This window comes from Rattus norvegicus, chromosome 15 (genome assembly GCF_036323735.1).
Source record: "Rattus norvegicus strain BN/NHsdMcwi chromosome 15, GRCr8, whole genome shotgun sequence".
NCBI lineage: Eukaryota > Metazoa > Chordata > Mammalia > Rodentia > Muridae > Rattus > Rattus norvegicus.
The window spans coordinates 51911753-51921282 of record NC_086033.1 but is presented as its reverse complement, the minus strand read 5'-3'; the positions used below and the strand labels follow the sequence as shown (position 1 = coordinate 51921282).

Here is a 9530-nt window from a genome sequence, read left to right as displayed (position 1 = left end):
CTCAGTCTATTTCTAAGCAAATGAACATTATACTCTGAAGAAGTAAGTGGTTCTGCTCACATCCCTACTTTTGTGACTCCATTGCATTTTAAACATTTAACTCTCAGTGCTGAGGCTAAGACCTGGTGTATGCCAGGCAAGTGCTGTACCACTGAGCCATAACCCAGCTCTCACTCATGCTTACTCTGCAGCCCATCCCACCCCGGGCTCATGGAATGAATGAATGTTCATGTTAGCTCTTCTGTAGCTTCTATCCCTTGTTGTCTTAGCCATCTGCTTCCTGCTGGAGTTCTTGCTGGAAGAAGTTAGAGGTGCCTTATGGCACCCAGCAGGGGTCTTTAGGTGAAGTGGTAGGCAGACCGCTTACTCTTTGCACCCTGTCCTGCAGAGAGTGGCTGGTAGACTAACTTCCATAAAGGTATTATTGGTCAAGAGTGGCCAGATTCCCATTACACCTCATCCAGTGGTGCTTAAAAGGACAAAGCAGGGGCTGGAGAGATGGCTCAGTGGTTAAGAGCACTGACTGCTCTTCCACAGGTCCTGAGTTCAAATCCCAGCAACCACATGGTGGCTCACAACCACCAGTAATGAGATCTAATGCCCTCTCTTCTGGTGTGTCTGAAGACAGCTACAGTGCACTCATATATAATAAATAAATCTTTAAAAAAAAAAAAAAAAAAGAACAAAGCAGCCTTGGTGAGGTTGAGGTTGACACTATGGGTATACTCTCCTACTAGAGACTTTGGTGTTTGAGCTGTTCTCTTCTGCCTCCTAGTGTCACCAGGTCAGCATGTCATGCTCAGTTCCCACTGCCATGCCTAGTGCTGCCTGTCCTGCTTCCTTCACTGGGGTCATAGTGCAGCCTGTGATGCCTGGGAGAACATCTACCTTTCTTTATTGTCAGCAGGGTTGAGGCATTTTCAAGTTGGAGCAAAGCCACACCCTAGCATGTAGCATCTACAGTATGAAGCCCAGACTCGGTGAAGACTGCCAGGTGGCTCTAGAACTGTTAGCTACTTCTTGTAGTCTGTCTTCCCTTTCTCCTCTGGTCTGGTTTATTGAGCACAACCGGGGCATTTCCTACAGAGCCTCTTGGGCTACCCAACCAGCTACTGAGAAGAAGTGGGCTAGTGACTCTATTGTCTTGGAACCAAAAGTTCACATTCACTCTGTCAGGTAGTGGTATTCCTGGTTTTCATCATGGAGAACAGGAGAAGAAGGGGTTCCCTAGGAGTGTATGCTATAGAAATCCTTTCTGGTCTAAGGCAGTTTTGGTTAGCTCTGGGCTCTAGCTCTTTGTGCTTTTAAATAGCTCTGGGCTCTAGCTCTTTGTGCTTTTAAATAGCTGATGTACCGTCCTTGGGTGTCTGTGGGATCCTCTGTTCTGATCCAGAACCTCCTGCTTTTTTTCTTTCCCCTTCTTGAGTAACCTAATGGTCTTGTGTTTGGTATTTTGCAGTCCATAGTTCTTTGGGATTTTTAAGTGTTTTTTTGTTTTGTTTGGGGTTTTTTGTTTGTTTGTTTGTTTGTTTGTTTTGTTTTCCTAAAGTGAGACAATATCTTTATATAGCTCAGTCTGGCCTCAAAGTTTCAACCCTGCTTTGGCCTCCTGAGTGCTTTAAGTATAGGCAGGCAACAACCATGGACAGAAACCCTTGTACCGCCTTCTCACACAGTGTTTAAAGTGCCTTTACAGTGAAGCTTTCGACTGTTAGTTCTCACCACCTGTCTCTAGGTCCCAGATGCACAAGTTAGAGAGCTCATCGGTAGGAGGCTGGAAAAGTGAGACCAGTCTGCTTTGAGCTGAGCTTCTGAAGCGAAGAACCCAGTTCTACCAACAAATATGTGCAAATAACTGGGAGTGGGGAGGCAGGGTGCAAATGAATGCAAATGTATTACCACCTGCATCTGTGTGTATATGTATTGAGTTAGAAACAGAAAAAACTAGAGACTTGTTCATTTCTTTGTGTAAAGCAGCTCTGTAGGTTTGGGATTGGCTTCAATTCCATGAGTAACCCTAGAGGGGGAAAAAAAACACTTGTCTTCCCTCAGTTTATTTTTCTTAATTTTTTTTTCCTTTTTTTTTTCTGGGGCTGGGGACCGAACCCAGGGCCTTGCGCTTGCTAGACAAGCGCTCTACCACTGAGCTAAATCCCCAACCCCTTTTCTTAATTTTTTAAAAAAGAAGATTGTTATCACCATAGCTCTTTTTGTATAGTGTTGTTGTTGTTGTTGTTGTTTTTTAATTAAAATGGTTGCACAAGTTGGGGGTACATAGATGTGGAGGTCAGAAGACAATTTTTAGAAGTCAGCGCTCAACTTTATGCCCTGTTGATACAGAATCTCTTGTGTCTGCTGCTGCTTTTAATGTGCGGTTGAAGTAATCAAGTACAGCAAGTACTTTTACCCACTGAACCAGTTCCCTAGTTTGCTTTTAATTTTTTTTAAAAAAGACTTGAGTGATGATTTGTCTGCGTGTGCGTGTGCATGCGCGCGTGCGTGCATGTGTGGTGTACTGAGTGCATGCCTGGTGTCTGTGGTGGTCAGAAGAGGGCATCAGATTTCCTGCAACTTGAGTTATGAATGGTTGGGAGCTACCACATGGATCCTGGGAACCCAGACCAGGTCTGCTGCAAGAATACATGTTCTTAATCTCTGAGGTATCTCTCTAGTCTTGCCCCTTCCCCTTTTGCTTTTAAATTAGAATGAAAATAAAGACATTGGGTATCAGCTAGGTTCCAGTAAGAGACATGTGTGATCAGCAAGCTTTTATTAAACCAAAGTATTTATACTTTGCTTATGCTTTATAAAGCATAGAACCGTTCTCAGATTTGTGCATCTTGTCCCAGCTGCATAGACCTTGCTGCCCTGTCACAGCGGGCTGCACCTCCCCCCCCCCCCATGTCTTTTCCCCAGGTCTAGATTCAACTTTTCCCAGATGTGTCTAGGTCTTATTCTGAAATCCTTCAGTTCTCTGACATTCCCTGGCCACTTTACATAAACTAGCAAATTCAGGTACGGTGCTCTCCGCTTGTTGCCAGCACTTACTATGCTATAGCCAAGAGGTATGAGTCTGAGGCTATACAATTAGGTCCAGGTAAATCTAAAACTCACATCTTTGGTGCTTTTTGCTCCTCTTCCCTGCTCCCCTTTTCCTCCACAGCATTTTCCTTCCTTTCATTTCTTATCTGATATTCCCACTAGAATATGAGTGTAGAGCATAGGTGAGTCTTAAGCATAAATTATATTTTAGTACATAAAATAGTTCCTTGCACATGATGGACACAGTAAGTTCTGGTTGAAAGAATAAAGAAGGGGTTGGGGATTTAGCTCAGTGGTAGAGCACTTGCCTAGCAAGTGCAAGGCCCTGGGTTCGGTCCCCACTCCGAAAAAAAGAAAAAGAAAATAAAGAAATAATAATGTGCAAATCATATGTGTTTTGGTCAACACCTATCTTTCTAAACAAATATGAGAAAATTGGTCCAACTGAAATGTCCCTCCCTCTTCCAGGAGGAAGAAAGGATCAGGCCAACCTTGTGGGTTGGGTTTTGAGCAGGTTCAGCCTTTGTGTATACCTGTGGGTGTGCAAATGGTACCGTCTTTTACCTCAATGTGTCACATGAGCTCATAAATTTCAAAGTGATCCTAGCGGGTGGGGATTGCTTATATGGACATGTGTTTGCATTCTTGGGACCCACAACCCTGGTAGGTAACTGAGCTAAGTCTTTGGTTGGCCCTTTGCTGCTTATAGCATGGTTAGAGGTGGGTAGCCTCCATAGGTGGTGCTTTTATGGTAGCATTGGGAATTGCTGCCCCTCTACTGGGAATAAAAAGTACCCCTTTTATTTTCTTTGTCTTTTGAAACATGATTTCATGTAGTTCTGACCAGCTTTGAACTTAATGTGTAGTAGAAGCTGGCCTTGAATTCCTAATCATCCTCACTTTGTCTCAAAATGCTGGCATTAGAGACTTGTACCACCACACCCAGCTGACATAACCCCTTTGGAAACAACTAGATTGCTTCTAGACTTTCATTAAAATTTAACACATGGGGTCAGGGTGTTGATGTGCTTCAGTGGGTAAAGGTACCTGTTGCTTATTCTCAAGCCTAAATTTAATCCCTGGGACCTATCTACATGGTAGAAGGAGAAAGAACCAGTTGTGTTCTATCTCCAACCTCCACACATGTGCCATAGCATATACACACACATATATGGATGAATAATTATTAAAAACAAAACACTTGACAAAGTGTCCCAACTTGTACTTGCCAAGACTTCATGACAGATGCTCCCCTTTTGGAGTGGGCTATCTGATTCAGCATCTAGTGATTTGTCAGCCTGTCCTGGTTGAAAGAATAAAGAAATAACAATGTGCAAATCATATGTGTTTTGGTTACAGGGCATTGCAATACAATGACCTAGCATTCAACTCTATGGCTGTGGGGACTGGGAGGAGAGATGGCAGTTGTCCCTTTGGTCCCTCTGTTCCATAGCCCAAAGCAAGGCCACTGTCTCATAAAGTTCACAGAGGTTCCCTTATATGTCAGACCCTAGCCCACTGCTGTTTGCTAAGCTGAAACTAGCACTGCTCCCAAGGGCTGCTATGGTAGCATCCACTCTAGACTTGTGGATTGGAAAATGGATGTGTTTTCTCCACTCATGACAGAACTGCACTATGACAGAACTCTAAGTTTTTCTCATAGCACTAACTGGACTGTTGACACTAGCCTACCCACTTGGGCTCTCATTTGGAAAACCACAGACTGGCAAGTTTAAGATTTCCCTTTTTGGAAACTTGAAGCATGGAAACAAAGCTGATAGACTCATCTGGGTTGATTGCAGATTGCCCATAGTGAGGGCCATTGTCTAGTGAAACTAACTAGCATCAGAGCATGGGCTGAAGCTGTACCAACCAGGTTGTCATCTTTGCTACTTGGGTTCACTGTGTCCTAGACATGCTAGCACACCCATCACCATAGATTGAGCACCAAGTAAAGGACCCATGTTTCATAGGCATGAGCTGCCTATGAAACACATAACTACAACGTCTAAAATAAGTTACAAACTGTCAACCAGGCATGATAGGACACACCTGTAATCCAAGCACTCAGGAGACTGAGGCAGGAGGGTTGGTGTAAGTTGAAGGCCACCCTAGGATACATAGTGAGTTCCAGGCCAGTTTTGGATACAATGCAATTCTATCTTTTTTTTTTTTTTTATTATTAACTTGAGTATTTCTTGTATACATTTCGAGTGTTATTCCCTTTCCCAGTTTCCGGGCAAACATCCCCCTCCCCCTCCCCTTCTTTATGGGTGCTCCCCTCCCCATCCTCCCCCCATTGCCGCCCTCCCCCCAACAATCTAGTTCACTGGGGGTTCAGTCTTAGCAGGACCCAGGGCTTCCCCTTCCACTGGTGCTCTTACTAGGATATTCATTGCTATCTATGAGGTTAGAGTCCAGGGTCAGTCCACGTATAGTCTTTAGGTAGTGGCTTAGTCCCTGGAAGCTCTGGTTGCTTGGCATTGTTGTACATATGGGGTCTCGAGCCCCTTCAAGCTCTTCTAGTTCTTTCTCTGATTCCTTCAACGGGGGTCCTATTCTCAGTTCAGTGGTTTGCTGCTGGCATTCGCCTCGCCTCTGTGTTTGCTGTATTCTGGCTGTGTCTCTCAGGAGCGATCTACATCCGGCTCCTGTCGGCCTGCACTTCTTTTGCTTCATCCATCTTGTCTAATTGGATGGCTGTATATGTATGGACCACATGTGGGGCAGGCTCTGAATGGGTGTTCCTTCTGTGTCTGTTTTAATCTTTGCCTCTCTATTCCCTGCCAAGGGTATTCTTGTTCCCCTTTTAAAGAAGGAGTGAAGCATTCACATTTTGATCATCCGTCTTGAGTTTCATTTGTTCTAGGCATCTAGGGTAATTCAAGCATTTGGGCTAATAGCCACTTATCAATGAGTGCATACCATGTGTGTTTTTCTGTGATTGGGTTACCTCACTCAGGATGATATTTTCCAGTTCCAACCATTTGCCTACGAATTTCATAAAGTCATTGTTTTTGATAGCTGAGTAATATTCCATTGTGTAGATGTACCACATTTTCTGTATCCATTCCTCTGTTGAAGGGCATCTGGGTTCTTTCCAGCTTCTGGCTATTATAAATAAGGCTGCTATGAACATAGTGGAAAAAATATATGAACATATATTTTTTATATGTTGGGGTATCTTTTGGGTATATGCCCAAGAGAGGTATAGCTGGATCCTCAGGCAGTTCAATGTCCAATTTTCTGAGGAACCTCCAGACTGATTTCCAGAATGGTTGTACCAGTCTGCAATCCCACCAACAATGGAGGAGTGTTCCTCTTTCTCCGCGTCCTTGCCAGCATCTGCTGTCACCTGAGTTTTTGATCTTAGCCATTCTCACTGGTGTGAGGTGAAATCTCAGGGTTGTTTTGATTTGCATTTCCCTTATGACTAAAGATGTTGAACATTTCTTTAGGTGTTTCTCAGCCATTTGGCATTCCTCAGCTGTGAATTCTTTGTTTAGCTCTGAACCCCATTTTTTAATAGGGTTATTTGTCTCCCTGCGGTCTAACTTCTTGAGTTCTTTGTATATTTTGAATATAAGGCCTCTATCTGTTGTAGGATTGGTAAAGATCTTTTCCCAATCTGTTGGTTGCCGTTTTGTCCTAACCACAGTGTCCTTTGCCTTACAGAAGCTTTGCAGTTTTATGAGATCCCATTTGTCGATTCTTGATCTTAGAGCATAAGCCATTGGTGTTTTGTTCAGGAAATTTTTTCCAGTGCCCATGTGTTCCAGATGCTTCCCTAGTTTTTCTTCTATTAGTTTGAGTGTATCTGGTTTGATGTGGAGGTTCTTGATCCACTTGGACTTAAGCTTTGTACAGGGTGATAAGCATGGATCGATCTGCATTCTTCTACATGTTGACCTCTAGTTGAACCAGCACCATTTGCTGAAAATGCTATCTTTTTTCCATTTGATGGTTTTGGCTCCTTTGTCAAAAATCAAGTGCCCATAGGTGTGTGGGTTTATTTCTGGGTCTTCAATTCTGTTCCATTGGTCTATCTGTCTGTCTCTGTACCAATACCATGCAGTTTTTATCACTATTGCTCTGTAATACTGCTTGAGTTCAGGGATAGTGATTCCCCCTGAAGTCCTTTTATTGTTGAGGATAGTTTTAGCTATCCTGGGTTTTTTGTTATTCCAGATGAATTTGCAAATTGTTCTGTCTAACTCTTTGAAGAATTGGATTGGTATTTTGATGGGGATTGCATTGAATCTGTAGATCGCTTTTGGTAAACTGGCCATTTTTACTGTATTAATCTTGCCAATCCATGAGCATGGGAGATCTTTCCATCTTCTGAGGTCTTCTTCAATTTCTTTCTTCAGAGTCTTGAAGTTCTTATTGTACAAATCTTTTACTTAATGCAATTCTATCTTAAAGGTCCACCAACACCACACATACACACAAAATAAAAATGGATTTGGTAGAGCACTTGTCTTGCATGCACAAAGCCTGGTTTATTTCCCCAGCACTGTGTGAACAATGTGATAGTACATGCTTACAATCCTAGGTTCAGAAGCTCAAGGTTAGCCTCACACCAAGATGAGTCTGGGATTCACGAGATTTATGTGTCACACAAACACATAAAGTGCGTCTTGGTAAGGGAGACATGGCAGAACATGAGGTCCTTAAGCTTTTCTTTGTTAGCTTTCATTGCTGTTGAAGCCAGGTTGTGGTGGCACATTCCTTTAATCCTAGCACTTGAGAGGCTGAAGCAGGTGGACCTCTGAGTTCCAGGCCAACCTGGTCTACAGAATAAGTTCCTGGACAGCAAGGACTAACTGTCTCAACAAACAAAACGGCAAGGACAAAAACAAATAAAACATGTTTAGTAGAAACCGTCGAAAGGAACTTAAAGATCACAGTCCAGGAAGCTGACTCCATTGTCTCTGGATGTGTGTAGTGTGGAAGAATGTCATGCAAAAGATGAAGTGGAGCAGAGAAGCCCACTTGACGGCAGAGGAAGAGCAGGGACAGGAAGGAACAGGTGGACTCTTTCTTTCCTTCTTCTTTTTTTTTTTTTTTTTTTGGTTCTTTTTTTTTGGAGCTGGGGACCGAACCCAGGGCCTTGCACTTCCTAGGTAAGCGCTCTACCACTGAGCTAAATCCCCAGCCCCTATTTTTTTTTCCTTCTTGTTCTTTAAAATATTTACTTGCGGTGTAGGAGTGCATTTAAGTGCACCATATATATGCCTAATACTTGGGAGTCCAGAAGAAGATGGCCGATCCTCTGACACTGGAGTTACAGACAGTTGTGACACAACATGTAGATGCTAGTCCTCTGCAAGAGCAACAGTTCTTAACTGTAACTGCTGAGCCTTCTTTCCAGTTCCAAAACACCCCCAACAGCCAACTTCCTCCCACTAGGTTCTACCTTCTAAGCCTCTGGCACCTCCTGGTAGGGCTACTAATTATTAACTCATCAATATATTTTACTGTTACTAATGAAACCAGAGACTTTATGATCCAATTCCAAAGGACTATCAGTTGACAACCTTGAAACAAATGAACCTTTTAAGGGCTCATTTCATAGTAAGACCATAGTATCCCAACCTTTAACAGTCTGGAGGCTGCAAGATCAGTATTGTGAGCCCTTTTTCAGGTTCTGTTCTTGCTGCCCCAGTCCAGTGAGGTGACTTTGACCAGCCCACCATGGTTTCTGAAAATAATCTTACCATATTTTTAAACCGTGTAAACATTTTCAGCCAAAGAAAGGCAAGGTTCTGATTACAGTAGTCTCTCCAGTCTTTCAGGGTTTTCAGCAAACATTACTTACTCTACACAGACATCTGGTACTATGGAGTGAGGAAGTGGTCTCTCCAGAATTCAACTCCAAACAGTTTCTGACTGTACCTTTGATTTAGTTGACTGTCCCTTTAAAAATTCATGGAGACCATTTAACTACCATTAGGGCAGTATTGGGAAACAGGGACGGATAAGAAGTGATGTAGTCACCATGACTCTACTCTTGAAACAGATTCATGTTGTCACAAAAAATAGAACCTGAGAAAGTACCCATAGTAGTGAGCTAGTAGCCTCAAGAGGGTGTCAAAGTTTGGTGATATTTTTTTTTTTTGGTTCTTTTTTTTTGGAGCTGGGGATCGAACCCAGGGCCTTGTGCTTCCTAGGCAAGCGCTCTACCACTGAGCTAAATCCCCAACCCTGGTGATATGGTTTTAATATGAAATTAGCACCCCCACACAACACACACAAGCTTTGTACTGGCTGGTTTTATGTGTCAACCTGACACAAGCTGGAGCTACCACAGAGAAAGGAGCCTCTGGTGAGGAAATGCCTCCATGAGATCCAGCTGTAAGGCATTTTCTCAATTAGTGATCAAGGTGGGAGGACCCAGCCCATTGTGGGTGGTGCCATCCCTGGGCTGGTAGTTCTGGCTTCTATAAGAAAGCAAGCTGAGCAAGCCAGGGGAAGCAATCCAGTAA

General features: G+C 43.3%; 1 non-coding gene across 1 annotated transcript; it reads right to left on the bottom strand.

Annotated features, from left to right (window-relative positions):
* Positions 1–9174: 9174 nt before the first annotated feature.
* Positions 9175–9247, bottom strand: Trnap-agg23 (transfer RNA proline (anticodon AGG) 23). Its single transcript has one exon. It is a non-coding gene; the product is annotated as a tRNA-Pro (tRNA).
* Between the last annotated feature and the right edge of the window lie 283 nt (positions 9248–9530).